This window comes from Ammospiza caudacuta, chromosome 2 (assembly GCF_027887145.1).
Source record: "Ammospiza caudacuta isolate bAmmCau1 chromosome 2, bAmmCau1.pri, whole genome shotgun sequence".
In the NCBI taxonomy this organism is placed as follows: domain Eukaryota; kingdom Metazoa; phylum Chordata; class Aves; order Passeriformes; family Passerellidae; genus Ammospiza; species Ammospiza caudacuta.
In genome coordinates, this window is record NC_080594.1 from 34077796 (window position 1) to 34092795 (window position 15000).

A 15000-nucleotide genomic window follows, 5' to 3' on the forward strand; every position below is an offset into this window, starting at 1 on the left:
ATATTTAATTCAACTGGTGCAATTTTATACACAGATGAGGCTGCAGACACAAGCAGAACACCAGCAAGGACACGATGGATTCTTCCTTCCCTTCTCCCATCTCTTCTGGACATCACAAACCCTGGAGCAAAGCCAGCAGGATTAATCCTCCTGTTGCAGCCCAGCAATCATGCCCTGGAGCAGTAACCAGAGCTGGCTGAAGAAGTCACTGCTGGGAAGTAGAGCTGTGTCTTACACCGACACAGACAGGTTCACAGAGCTGCTCTGGCACAGATCAATTCACAGCTGAGCTTTCCAAACAATACAGTATCTGTCTTAAAGTCCAGCCTCTTGTACCATTTTATTGTCATTTAGTAGTCCTGCATGGTGGAAGAGATTTTAGTGGTTTTGTCTACCCTAACAGTCCAAAGCCAGCAAAACTATATTAATTATATTTCAAAATAGCATACCCTCTAAGCTTTTAAATATCATTGGTGAAGGGGGCAAAGTTGGCAACTTTAAAAGCCATTTACTTTAAATTCTGTAATGTTTATGAAAGATCTGTTATCAAAGCCTTTTTTAAAACTGGCCACATCCAAAATATTCAAACTGAATATGTTGAAGTTCTCTGTGTCAGCATTGACAGCACTCACTCTGCTTCTGAAAGGATTTAAGAAAGAAGAACAAATTGTTCTAAGTCGAAGAAATGCAAATGATGTTATATGTTAGCAGACAAATTGATGAGGGTTTACATTGTGGGGAAATTAGGAAGCACCACTTTCAGGTTTACATCCCTCCATTTCCTATACCTTCACAGGGACTGTAAAGTCTGACTTAAATATTCATTTGTGCTTTATTCTACAGTTGACATTACAGGAATCTGAACAAAGATTTCGGGAATTACTGAAACCACATTGATATAAATCACTGTGTTTCCTGTAGGTACTGCTGACTTCAAACATGTCACCTGAATTTTCCTGTGACCTTCCCTGGGCGTAGTCACTATTCTATTCAATAGCAGACTGATGTCAAGGCAAACAATGTTAATGAAAATCTGTCCTGATGTGAAATGTGTACATGTAAAAGGCCTGCACTGCTTTAGCTCACCTCAGCTTTAAAGAGATGAAAACAGCAACAAATATAGACCATTCTATATATCAACATCAACAGCACCTTCACAACATGCCTGTAAAAGGGCAACACTGGTAGCTGAAAAATCTACTCTGGTACTATTCTAATGATTTCTTGCCTCAGTCCATCAATGCAGCTGCCCTGATATGTATCTTCTTATGAGAAAACCTTCAATTATTTACTCTTGAGTTTTCTTGCCATGTCTGCCATCTCAGATTTCTCTCCAATTTCATTCTTGGGGGTTTTTTTTTGCTATGTTTTCTTTCTCCTGCATCTAATCACATCCCCCCCCCCCCCCCTTTCTGCATTTATTCCTCTGATTCTGTATATGCCTTTCTTTCTTTCTTTCTTTCTTTCTTTCTTTCTTTCTTTCTTTCTTTCTTTCTTTCTTTCTTTCTTTCTTTCTTTCTTTCTTTCTTTCTTTCTTTCTTTCTTTCTTTCTTTCTTTCTTTCTTTCTTTCTTTCTTTCTTTCTTTCTTTCTTTCTTTCTTTCTTTCTTCTCTTTCTCTCTTTCTCTCTTTCTCTCTTTCTTTCTCTCTCTCCCTCTTTATCTCTCTCTTTCTCTCTCTCTCTTTCTTTCTTTCTCTCTCTCTCTTTCTCTGTTTCTCTCTTTCCCTCTTTCTCTCTTCCTTTTCCCTCCCCACAAGTGCTGTCTCCTGGTTTTTCTATCTGAACAAGCTTTTCTGACTCTGGCGTTCTCTCTGTCTCCTTGGTTTCCTTTCAATCGCCCTCACTGGAATGTTGGCAGAAACATATTTTTCTTTGAAAACAAAGAGACTAAATAAGTAAAGGAATAAATAAAATAGCTGGAAGCAGATGGGAGGTCTCCATTCCAGGAGGGTCTGTATTCTGCGAGCTTTTCTCACTTCCTAGCAAAGGAGGAGATAGTTGCACTCCCTGCCCACCCACTCTTGCCTCACAGGGAGCCAGCCTTCCCCCTCCCCTGGTGTGAGGACCTTGCTGGGAGTGATGGATTGCACTGCAGCGAGGGCTGGGAAACACTGCAGGGAGAGGAGGGGGAGGGATGAGGAAGGAAGGGGAGAGGGAGGGAAGAAGGGAGGAGACTCGCTGCCAGCGTCAGCCTAGGAAGGATGTAACGGGGCTGATGAGGAGACACGAAGGGGGGATTGGAAAACGAGGATGGGGAGGGCATGGCTGGGAGAGCGTGCGTTTCTGCAGGCAGCACGGCTCCGATGAGATTGGTGAACCCAGGAATGATGGAGGCACCAGGCAGTGGGGGCAAGGCTGGCACTGGGCAGCAGGGGAGACGGGCGGGGAAAATGGAAACGACATAGAGAAAGGGAGGAGGAGAGAAAGTCGGAGCTAGAGAAGATAAGGCTTTGGTTGTACAGCAACGACAAAAGGACACAACTCTGGAAATCTGGATTTTTTTGGAGCTGTAACAGAGGAGGCAGTGTTGATGTAGAAACACTCAAAAGGTCAAACAAAGCGTGCTGCAAACTGTACTGAAATGGGTTTTCATTGCACTCCGAAGGGTGGTAACGGGATGACCTCTGGGCAGTAGCGAGGTACATCTATGCGGCCGAAGCTACTGGTGATGGAGCTTGCAGCGTCTGGCTGCAGCGGCTTCATTGCCCTGTGGATTTTGGCAAGGGGGATGCGTCCTTTTGCCTGGGCACTGCGAGGAATGCAGATGACCTCCTCCCCACTGAACCAATTGCAAGTGCTGCTGAAACATGAGTTGTCATTGTTTGTTGCCTTTCACGCTTCTCTTCTTTCTCTCTCTCTCTCTTTTACTATACATTTCTCCATCTGTTCCTCATTCATTGCCCAGATTTTTCCTCCATCTCTCCGTTTCCAGCACTACCTTCATCCCTCCCTTCCTCTCCCTCTCCCCTGCCCACTCGCAGGCGCAGGGCTGGGAAGGGAAGGGGCTCGGCGGGACCCGGGGCCGCGGGGCTGGCGGGGATGGGGAGCGGGGCGGGGGTGCTGGCAGCCATGCGAGCAGCCCGGAGAACGCTGTCCCGCCCTACAACTTCGCGGAGAGACCCTTCCCCCTCTCGCCATCCACTCACGCTCCTCTCGCCATCCCCTCATCCCCCTCTGGCTACAGCTGGCTCTCCGCCCCCCATCGCAGCGCACCAGCTGCCGTTTCCAGCTACACTGACCTAGTTTTGGCCTCCCTGCGAGGCACCTCTGTGCCCCTCCTCCCTCAGCACCTGGCGCAGGAGAAGGGAAGGGGAAGGGTCCCCTGGCACTGCAGGGAGCCTCCTGAGCACGGCTCCCATCATGGCGCCGGACCCTGCGAGGGGAGACCAGAACAGGAGAGGCAGGCGCCCGCCCCCTAATCGGCTCCATCGGCTCCAGGCAGGCGAGCGGAGTGGAGCGGGGTGTGTAAGCACCCTTGCTAGCGGCGAGAGGGGGCATCAGCCAGGTGAAGAAAAATGAAGAAACTGCTCCCCACGAATGAGAGAAGACAACCCTCAGATTGCCAGCTCTCGTCAGCTCCGGTGACAGAACTGCCGGACACAAGAGGAAAACACTAACACGACTGGGATAAACTCGAGGACATTTAACCTGCTGCCTGAAGCTCTTTAGCTCGGAGGGCAGATGTTTATCAGACTTAATGCAGCAAAGTGCCTGCGAGATATAGCCATTCTGTGGTTGCATCAGATCCTTCCCAACAGGCAACGAAATCCAAAGTCATCACTGCAACAACATTCATCAAAAGACAATGGGGAAGGAGACAGAAAAGGGCAAAACAGGAGTCAAAAAGAGGTAAAGGAGCAGGAAACAAAGGCAGGCAGGCAGGAACTTTCTCAGGATGGTAAAGGAAAAATGCAGACTGGGAAAAACAGCTGGAGAAGGGGCCAGGCAGACGACAGGGACTGGAAGAAGAGAGATACAGACAAAATGTTTTCCTTTCAAATGAGTGTGTCCATCGAAAGCACATTCACCCTTCTGTCCAGCTCCTCAGTACCGTTCTGTTTCCCTGCAGCAGAACTGCAAATCAGTTGGGAGAAATGCACTCCTGTCTTGTGGAACTGGGAGCTGCTGGTTATATACCAGTCTTTGAAGCTTACCAGCTGCTATTCATCCTTCCCTTTGTTTCTGTGTGCAACTATGCCCGCCTGGGCTTCTTTGTGTCTCTCAGTCCTCAAACTGTGCCCAGAATAAGGATAACAGGAGCCTCTGACCTTCTCCAAAGTTACCTATTCAATGAGATGCATGCACTCCTCCCTTATGTCCCCAAATGGTTGCTGTCTGTCAGAAAAGGTCTTTCAATGCCCCTGCAAGCCCTTTTCTTCTGTCAAGATTGTACCCTGAGCCTGAGACTCGTCTCAGATGCTGGGAAGAAGGGGTTCCCATTCCTTCTATTCCACCATATGCAAACACCACCGTTATTTTGTCCCAGTATTTACAGCAAAATAATTATTTCCCCCCGCAGTAGCCTGCTGGCTCCCTTCCCACTGCCTGGCATAGGAAACGGGCAGTCGCGCCCTCCCCTTGCCGGTGCGTTCGGCACCGGCCGGCCCCCCAGCCCACGACCGCAGTCAATCCCTGCAGGGGTTCAGAGGTCCCCGAAGGGCGCTACCCGGGCAGCATCACCCGCGCAGCCCCGGCCCCTCTGCCCTCACGCCGCTCCGCCGTCCCGGGGCGCTCCGAGGCCGGCCCGCGCTGCCGCTGGCGGCACGGCGGCGCTGGCAGCCAGCCCGGCGGCAGAGACCGCGCCGCCGCCGCCGGCCGAGCCGGCTGCCACGGGCAGGGCCGGGCTCCTCGGCACCGCCGCCGCCAGCGCCGCCGCCGCTGCCCGCAGCGCCCCGCCCGCACCCGGGCGAGGAGGATGCGGGTGCGCGCTCGGGTGCGGTGGGCAGCGGAGGCGAGCCTGGGGCTGGACCCTCCCGCGCTGGAGCCACAGCCTCCCCACGCCGACCCCTCAGTGTGTCCGCGCCGGCAGCAGCGGCGGGCAGTGCCCACCGGGCTGGTCCCCACCCCAACGCGGGGGCAGAGGAGCAGCTCGGCACTCGGTGCCACGGGCAGCAGGGCATGGAGCTGTACATGGGGAGCAGGGCCGCCTCTGGCGTGGGAGGCCCGTGTGTGTAGGGCAATGGGCTGTGTTTATGCCGAGACATGGGTGGGTTCGGTTTGATGAACCACATGGAGTCAGGCACATGGGTGACAGACCCACCTGCAAGCCGGGGTTCACATTCTGCAGGGCATGGTGTGGCACTGAGTCAGTGAAACTTGGAACTTTCTGCAGACCCCCTTAGCTGGGAGTCCTTTGTGTTAGCAGTAGTTTCTCCATTTTCTATCTTACAGTAGTTAATTCAGAACAGGAATTAGTGTAACAGCAGAACCAATGAGAAGCTGGGGTTGTATGAAATTAAAGATGAATTTGCACCACTTGGCATAGTCCTCATTTTACATGGTATGAAACAAGAATGATACGGCCATTTTCCTGTTGAAACACAGGCCAAAAGTTGTTTCCCTTCAATGGACCATCTGTGTTCACATGTGAGCCCAAGCATTCATGTGTGAACACAGGCCTATACCTTGCCTTCTAAATATTTTTTTTTTTTACTATTCAGTCATCCAAGCGGGAAGAAGAAACTTTGCTATGAGACTCAGCTGACCAAATGAGTAGCTACTGAAGACACAGGGGAGCACACAGCACATGGGAAAATGAGTATAAATAATTAGGCTTAGCAACATTTGCAGGCTGGACTTTCCATCATTGTTACATCACAAGGTCACACACTCAACTAGAGACAGTATACGAAACTTTACAATGTTAATAATGGGATAATATCCTGCAGGCTTTGGCTTCAGGACTAAACAGCTGGTTTGCAGTTGTAGTGAACTCAGTGACAAAAGATGTTTCATGGAATCAACCGTGAAATCAGAATTTGCATACATTAAGGCTTTGGACCAGTCCTTATATTATGCATTACAGAGCGCATGGGAAAAATCTCAAAAGAAAGGTGCCAGGATTTGTTAGTGTTCAGAGGCATCCATTCCTTGTTGATACTACAATTATAATTCTTCCCTAAAGGGTGAAGCTTGGTATTCTTTCTGGACCACTGACACTGGGGGCACTGTCCAATATTGTTCTTGCACAATAAAATAGTAAGAATTTTGTTCTGAGAAGAGATAACACGAGAGACCTTGCCTTCACTGGCACAAAAAACAAAAACAAAAACAAAAAACAAAAACAAAAAAAGAAAAAAGAAAAATGGAAAAAATTAAAAATAATAGAAAAAATAAAAAAAGATCTTGCCTAATTCTTGGAAACTATAACATCTACATGTAACTCAGTTGTAGTGACAACTCTTTATTAAAAAAAGAACTCAAAAGCTTCTGCAGCAGTAGGCACATCTTAGGTTGGCACATCCTAAGTAATAAATTGACCCTTTCTTCTGCTCTACCTCTCCAGAAAGGGCAAAAGACTCTCATGACTCATTCCAAACTCACTTAGATTTCTAGATGATAGGAAATTGTTCTAGAGATATGGGGTATACAACCTGGGACAAAGCTCAACCAATACAATTACAGCAGCTCAACGAAAAATAATAAAAAGGATACTGGGCTACATTTTTGCATAAGAGAGCACTAGGAATGTAAGTGGTAGTTGGCAGAATAAATTGTTACTGATAATTGTAAGACCCAGCTGAAGTATCCCAAATGGTTTGAGATCAAATATCTTACTGTTACCATGACGAGTGTTTTTCCTGCACTTGTAGAATGACTTCCTCTCATATGTCTTATAACCAAACATGCATTTGTATGGCCAAAAATCTACATTCCTGAATTCCCCAGCTGTGCAATTCTCCTCTTTCCACAAACTGCTAACCGTGTTTGAGCAGCAGAGGCACCTGCTTTACCACTTGGCTGCTTACTGAAATATATTAAAAAAAAAATCTGCTATTACTGTGTCACAGTAGTTATATAAATCCTAATGCAGACATTTTTCTTTCCTCTTTGCTTTATGCTGTCTCAAAACCAGCATGCAATTCTTACTCTGAAATACGTGTGCATGCTGGCAATGTGCAGTTGTTGCACAATCTTCAGCAGAGCAGCGATACCACAGTAGCTCTTTGTTAGCAAATTCTCTGTGTAAACAAACCCCGTGCACCTCACAGCCTGAAATTACAACTTTTGAAAATGCGAACTTCATGCACATGGGAACTCTGTTCTAGAAGGCTTCAGAGTGTAGTAATTCTGTCAAAAAAGTAGTATTTTGCTTCTGTCAAAACAACAAAAATGCTGTCTAGCATTTTGGTGTTCTTTATCTGTATCTATTATCTATTGCTAGTTTACCCTGCTGGTACTTGCCTATGATTGCCTCCTGCTCTCAAGTTGTGCTTTCAAGCTGGCTTTGAAGTGGGTGATAGTATCTTTTTCCTTATACTGTTGTACAGAGTCAGAAGGAGGGGAGCCTGAATTTGGAAGTGGTTTCCACCTTGCAGCTGCTAGAAGCCAGAAGTCTTGGCAAGCAACACAAGCAGACAGGAGAGCATTGGATGATGTCTGGGATTTTGGCCTCTGACATCACCTGTGAGGTAGCCTTGCCTCATACTCATTAAGCAAATAGTTTTCAGAAGAGGTGCCTGAATCACATGTGAGGTTTGGGGAGTAGGACCCAGATGTTTGTAGAACAAAATGAACAAACTGTCGTTCAGGCGAGAGAATTAAGATGGGTAGGACAGCACTGCCACATGCTGAAGAGGTAGAAGAAAGCAGGTTGAATGGGAACATTCGTGGTAGGATGGGTGTTTGGGAATGACCAGTGGTTGTGTCCCATATTTGCAAAGCTGGGAGTGCAACACAGGTTATTGAGGAACACACGTGTTGCTCCCCTGGTGTGCAGTGTGAGTGTTGTGTCTAGAGGTTCTGAAAGTTGGGTGAAGGAGAAGTTCACACAGGAAAATGTGAAATATACAGCTGATACAATATCGTGAATGAAAAGGGTGTGGTACCGAGGAAACTGAGTAGGTGTGCCACAGAAACTGATCAACAAGGTGTGTCGGTTGATAAAGGGGATGTGTCATATTTGTTTGCTGCCAGCAGTTATTATTTTAGAGAAGTGACAGCAGCAAGGGATGGTGCAGCCCTGGCTACATGCTGGGTATGTCAGGCACATGATGCTGTATGATGTGCGGCATGGGGGACATGTCACAGAACATAAGGTGAGAGGACATAGGCTTAAGCTGTGCCAGGCAAGGTTTCTGCCGAATATTAGGAAGAATTTCTTCACTTTCACACAAGAAAGTGTGATTAGATATTAGAAAGATCTGCCCAGGGAGGTGGTGGAGTCATTGCTCCTGGAGGTGTTTAAGGAAAGACTGGATGTGGCACTCAGCGCCATGATCTACTGCCATGGTGGTGTTCAGTCATAGGTTGGACTCGGTGATCTCAGAGGTCTTTTCCAACCAAATTGATTCTGTGGTTCTGTCACACATTTACCTATCACACAAACTACAAGGGTTCTGGCTTTGCACACCACATGCCAACAGCAGTAGCGACAAGCACAACAGGTGTTGTATGATTTGCTGCACTGACAGATGGAGCAACTGGGTGGGCATGGCAGGATCTGGGCTGGGGTCTTCCAGGGCAGTCGGAGCTGGACCAAAGCCCAGTCTGGGGTGGGGGAGAAGGGCAGGAGTGGGTGTGAGGAAGAGCATGAGGAAGAGCTTTGTCAGCAGGCTGTGGGATGTGATCCTGCCCCTCTACTTGGCCTTAGTGAGGCTGCATCTGGAGTGCAGCGTCCAGTCTGTGTTCCTCAGTAAGGAGAGACATGAAGATCCTGGAGCAGGTTGGAGGGGGAATGAGGATGATGAGGGGACTAGAGCAGTAAGGGGGGACATGAAGCTCCTGGAGCAGGTTGGAGGGGGAATGAGGATGATGAGGGGACTAGAGCAGCTCTCTTGCAAGGAAAGGCTGAGAGAATGGGGCCTGCTCAGCCTCGAGAAGAGAGGGGACCTTAGCAATGTCTATAAGCAACTAAAGAGGGGATTCCAAGGGGATGGAGCTAGGCTCTGCTTGATGGTGCCAGCCACTAGGTCATGAGGCAACGGGCAGAAACTGATGCTCTGGAAGTTCCACCTGAATATGAGGAAGAACTTCTTTGCTGTGCAGGTGCCAAGCACTGGAACAGATTGCTCAGAAAGGCTGGGAGTCTTCCTCACTGAAGATATTTGAGAACTGTCTGGACACAACCCTGTGCCATGCGCTCTGTCTGGAGCGGGCAGATTGGACCAGACGATCACTGCGGTCCTTCCAACCTGACCCATTCTGTGGGAGGCCTGAGCCGTTAGACAGGAGTGGCCTCGGCCACCTCAGCGGTGCTGCCGCCGCTCACGAGTTCAGGTCGGTTCGGGTCCACCCAGTTCGGTCCGATCCGGTTCGGTCCGAGCCGGTTCGCGCCGAGCCGGTTCGGGCCCGTCCAGTCCGGTTCGGCTCGGTCCGGTCCGAGGCATCCCGGCGCCGCCGCCCTCGCGCTCCCCCGCGCCCGCCGCGCGCGTGCCAAGCCCGGCCCGGCCGTTACGGCACCGCCGCCGCTTCGCTGTGAGGCGGCGGGAGCGAGCGCGGGCGGCGGCGGCGGGCGGGGGGCTCGGTGCAGGGAACAGCCGCGGCCTCCTCGCCTCAGCCGCGGGGAGGAGGGACACCGAGGAGGGGGAAGGCGGGGTGGTGGTGGGGGGGACGAGCAGAGCGTCGCGTCGCGTCGCTCGCTTCCCTCTAGGACCGCGCCGCCGGCGGGGAGGAAGGGGCGCGTCTCCCCGGAGCCTTCGTCGCCCCGCGCCCTCCTTCCCAGGCCCGGTGCCGGAGGGGGTGGGGGTGGGCGCCCCGCGGGTCCCCTCAGGCTCGGCGGTGCCCGGGGCGGGTGAGATGTCGGGCTGAGCGGGCGCGAGCCCGCGGGGGTGGGGTCCGCCGTGCCCGGGGAGGGGGCGGGCGGGGGGGTGGTTGGGACCGTCCCCTCACAGCCGTCCCGCCCCGCCGCGCTGCGCCCATGGTGATTGTGCTGCATCCCCCGCGCGCGGAGCGGGGCGAGCTGCCCGCGCCTCCCCGCCGCGCCCGCCGGGGCGCCCAGGTGGGTGGCGGAGGGGGAGCGGCGGCGGCGGCCGCTCGTGGTGCGAGGGGAGAGGGGCGGGAGGGGCGGGGGGGCCGCGCCCCCGGCCCGGGACCCGCGTTCCGCGGGCGGGTCGGTCGCCTTGCGAGCGCGGGGTGGGTGGGGGCCGCCGCCCCGCGGGCTCGCTCGGCGGCCGCGTCCCCGCACGGGTCCGTGGGGATCGGCGGTGGTTGTGGGGGCTGATCTTCCCGTGATGGAGCTAGGGGGGTGTGTGGCTGGCGTTGGGTCTGGCAACAAGATCTTCCCAACTAGGTTTCCTCTCCCCTTTTGTTTTCCGGTGTTTAAAAAAGAGCTGGTGGCACCTCGGTGCCTTTACTGCCTGACATCTTACCAGGGGCTCCGTGTTCCAAGCGTGCCACTCTGTTAATCTTGGATTGATTCCATCATTTAAGCAAGCATCCTCTAGACACGTTATTTTGGTTTGGGTTTTTTTTTTTGTTTTTCCTTTTTTTGGTCACCGTTTATAAACCGCTGTTTATTTTCTGTGGCAGCGTGGGTTTTAATGCATGGGAGTACATGCTCCTTATGCATAGGAATACACACTTCTGAACTGAAATGTACTTTTCTCCAGTCTCACCTGAATCCTAAGGGTTATTCTGGGGGAGAGGTTTAAAGGTTGAAAGGCTCACAAATAAATAGGAATAGTTTTTGTAGGTTTAGAAACTTAGTTTCCTCACATGTTCCCCTGTAGGTACGGATTTATCTATCCATTGAACGTACATTTTTAAGTAAAAGAACAAACTGCTTATCTTTGTGGGCTTTTTCCCCCTTAGAATTGCTTTCTGTGATAGCATATTTGTGTAAAATACTTAAAGTTGCGCATTTCCCCTAATTATGTTCATGTCATCATTTTCTTTTGACTTTGCTTACTGTTTTGAATAGCACCTTTTCTTCCTTTGGGATTTAGTTTATTTCATGCCTTTGTATGTTTATGTCTAATAGGGATGTTTCTTCTTTTTTTTTTTCTCCCTAGGTGTTGGTGACTTCAGTCATTTAGGGGTTTAGTTCTGAGGAAGCAGAGACACGAGGATTGAGTTTCTTTTACATAGAAAGCTACAGCTCTTCACCAGTACTCTTTTTACTCCTTCCCATCTTTCCCTGCTCCGTAGGGGAGAACAATTTGGGAATTATTTTAAACATTCATTTACTCCCGCTTCCCTCCCTCAGAAATCTACCCTGGTCCCAGAGGCATCCGCTAGACAGTGCCTGACAGGACCAGGAGAGCGTTACCATTGCTTGCTTGCTTTGGGAGCTTCAGTAGTACCCTTTCCTCCTTTGGGGTGTAGTGCAGGGAGGCACCCAGAACACTTCTGTGCCACCCTTTTTGGTTAGTCAAGGATCCAGGAAAAGGGGTACCTAGCAAGACACGTGACCTCCTTAAGGGAGCCAGAACTGAAGCAGCACTTGGCACGCTGAAGGAAACACCCATCTTTAGTGTCTTTTTCATCTTCCACTCCTTCCTCACCAAATTTCTGGTAAGTCTCTTCAGCCCATTCATTCACGCAGTGCATGTTTCCCTTCCCCCACTCCAGGCGCTGGGAGAGGCGTGCACGGAGACTGTGGGGTGGGGGAAGGGAGGAGGGAAAACTGGCTGTGTACACACGGATCGGGGAGGAGAGGGGGTATTGCTGTACCACACTGCGGGGGAACCTGGCACAGGTGGAAAAGCAGCTGATGTGGGAGGAAATGGTTGTTTTATTTCAGCCGGGCGTGCGTGCGCGCACAGGGACAGTGGAGGGGCGTGAAAAAGCTGAGAGCCTGTTGTTGGAAAAAATACCAGGACCAAAGTAGGAGGATGGCTGATACTGACCAGTATTGGGCTCATGTTGCAGGGAGGAAAGAGAATGAATTATTCGGTGGTGATGGGGAAGTGGGGTGTGTGAATGAGGAATCTTGCCTTCTACTTGCAAGCGTGAACACAGAGAAGGAAAGATGGGGGGTGTGGATGTTCGCCTTTCAGAGGCAGCCGTGCCTGGCAGGATTGCTGCTAGCATCCTGAACATCACTCAGTGCAAAGGTGGAGACAAGGAGATGAAAGCCATCATGGGGAGTGCAGTTGCCCGTCTGCAGGGGTGGGAATGAATGGGAACAATTAATATATTCCCATGTCCTTTGGCTGTTGCAGTATACAAATCTCAAAGGGAAAAGGAGGTGAATACTGTGATGTGCTTTCAAAGAGGTGTGCTTGGGGTTCACCTGCCTGCAGAGACTTTCAATTCTCCGATGCATGTGTAGAGGGTGGATGATAATGCAGCAGCAGTGGACAGATTGTGCTGCAGCTTTTCAATATATTATATAAAATGCATTTAAATAAATACTTTAATTTTTCAGATTCTTCAGCTTTTAAAAATGTGTTCTTTCCAAAGATTCTCAAACAGTTATGTGACAGTTTTAGGAAAACTAGTTTCTGGTACGTAAAAGAGGAATTTTTCTTGATGTTGGCCTTAAGCATCACCATGAAGCAGCATTGTCAGAAACGAGTTGACTTATCTTGGATTTATTTTTCTAAAGATGTCAGTTCTTTTCTCTATCACCATGTGATATATTCATCATCCATACATATTTCGTAACATTTTCTTAAGATGATCATCATTCTGGTATCTTTGTGTGGAAAAAAAATCACTTGTGCTTTATGCTCGAAACAGCTGTGAACTGTTTGCAGACCTGCTCTCCCTGTGACATACAAAGTCCTATTTCTGGGGTGCTTCAAATACTGCTCTCTTCTCATTAAGATGAGACAGAGATTTCCATGACAGTGTATGATGGATTACATGCTGGGTCATGTGCTAGACAACTGTTCATTAGCTGTTTAACTGGTCTGCTGTCTGAGATTGACTTTATAATTCAGATCTGCCTTGAGTGTCTCCTGAAGGAGATAACTTGAAAGCGTCTGCCAACCATTCTTAGGTCTTCACTGTCTTGAAATGCATCCTTCCAGCCGTTCTAGAAAGTGCTGTAATGGTAGAGATGATTGGTTTCTTTGGAAATGTGTACTCAGTTGCAAGCCTTAGCTAATGTATGATGAAAAGGAAGTCAAAATACCTTTTCCAGCTTGAATAGCAATGTTCTGAAAATGAGTATTAAGGGATAAACATTAGTGGTGTTGTTAATGTTACTCATAGTCAGGCGGGTGCTTGGAGCAATGTTTTTCCTAGTTCTTCCTTTTCCCATGGCGGTTGTGACTGTCAGTCTTTTGCTCATTCCTTCTCAATTCCCTGAGATTTTTATTGTCAGTATCTCAGATGTAAGAATTAAACATGTCTAGAGGTATGCTAAAACTAAGGTTAGGTTTTACCTCTCTTTTAAACACTGAAAACTGTGGAGTTTGTGTTATCTGCACAGTGCTGTAGCTGAGAGTCTGAGCCAAGCTCTAAAAAAGGGGCGATTCTGGGAGGGGCTGCTGGTAATAACTGTTCCACTAAGGTGTTTCCCAGATCCCACTGTAGGCAGTGGGTGTGTGCTGCAACATCAGATCACAGCTTGAGCAGGTGGAATAGCTAGATCATATTGATCCTTGATGCTATAAACATCTGGGATTCCATTCATTATTCCCATAGGGAAGACACAACCCAGACTTTTTAATTTACAAAAGCATTGAGTAGTTGCATCGTGAACAAAAAGAATATTGAATTTTTTTTGCATACTAGATACCTTTTATCTTAAGCATTTATCAATAATACATGAATTAATCAGTATCTCCTAAAAATGGGTTTCTTGCTTCATCTTAAGGGAAATACATCACGGTGAAAAAGAAAAAGAAATGAGTCTATTTTTCTCCTGCTTTTTGGTTTTGAAGACAGGAGAACGAGTAAATGAGCCATGGAGACCAATCTCCCATTCCTGGAGGGAGAGGGAGGTCTCTAATCTTCTCTGAAGAGAACAGCTCCTTTAAGGCAAAAAGAGTGGTCTTCAGAGAAGATTTCCAGATCTCTCTAGACAGCTGATCTGATTGGCTGAATTCCCTGTTATTTCAATAAAACATATTCATACATGATGTAAAGTAGAAAAGAGCACAGTGAGTGCTTTTGTTAGAGCAGCTGCTAGAGGTGTACTGCAGATTGAAGGAATGTGGGAGGAAATAGGTTTGCATATGCTGGGGAGGGAAGGAAGCTGCTGTGTGATTGCTGGAGTAAGGCCTGCCTTAAGCAGAATAAGGGTGCTACAGCTGAAAGTTGGGGTGAGCTTTCATTCCCTCTATAAATTGCAAGGAATCTGTTCCACGCAGTGTGTTCCTGAAGCAGTTGTGGCAGCGTCTGCTTGGCTGGAGTGACACACAGTTTGATTTTTATCACAGACCTTTTACTTTGATACCACCCTTTTCCCTTCTCCCAGTCTGTAACGTGCAGTTAAGTTTATGATTATTTTTTGCCTTCGAATTTCATAAATCTGTGAAGTAGTTATTGGAAGATTGTGCTTACTTTGACTGTAGTAGCTTTGAGTGAAAAGTGCACTTCAAGTGGCCATCTTGAAGTTATTTAAACATCTGCTCTTCCCCTTATATATACCATAGTTAACTTTGCAATAGATGCTCTCATGGATTAGGAAGTATTCTTTGCACACCCAGCATTGTCTGAGATTGTGTCTTTTAGATTGAAATGGGTGGAGCTGATTTTCAGGGAAGAATTCTGGCAGTGATATCCAAATTCAGAGCATAATGCTTTTGTGCATCTGACTGCAGGGCCAGCTTTCCTCCTACAAACCATTTTCTTGAGAATGTGGAAGGGATTTTTAAGATGTTTGGGTTAATAGGGTAAATGCAAGTTGTTTTATGTGAGATTTCTTGCACAATCAAAATAGATTAT

At 48.6% G+C, this 15000-nt stretch overlaps 1 protein-coding gene across 3 annotated transcripts in view; it reads left to right on the plus strand.

Moving 5' to 3' along the window:
- Positions 1-9815: 9815 nt before the first annotated feature.
- RIMKLB (ribosomal modification protein rimK like family member B) overlaps positions 9816-15000 on the plus strand; it is a 41496-nt gene continuing 36311 nt past the window's right edge. For 2 of the 3 annotated variants that reach the window (XM_058800023.1, XM_058800025.1), the window contains exons 1-2: positions 9816-9952; positions 11172-11673. The gene's annotated coding sequence lies outside the window, so the exon portion shown is untranslated. Of the gene's footprint in view, positions 9953-10058; positions 10160-11171; positions 11674-15000 lie in introns of those variants that run through there. The other variant, XM_058800024.1, reaches the window with a different exon arrangement.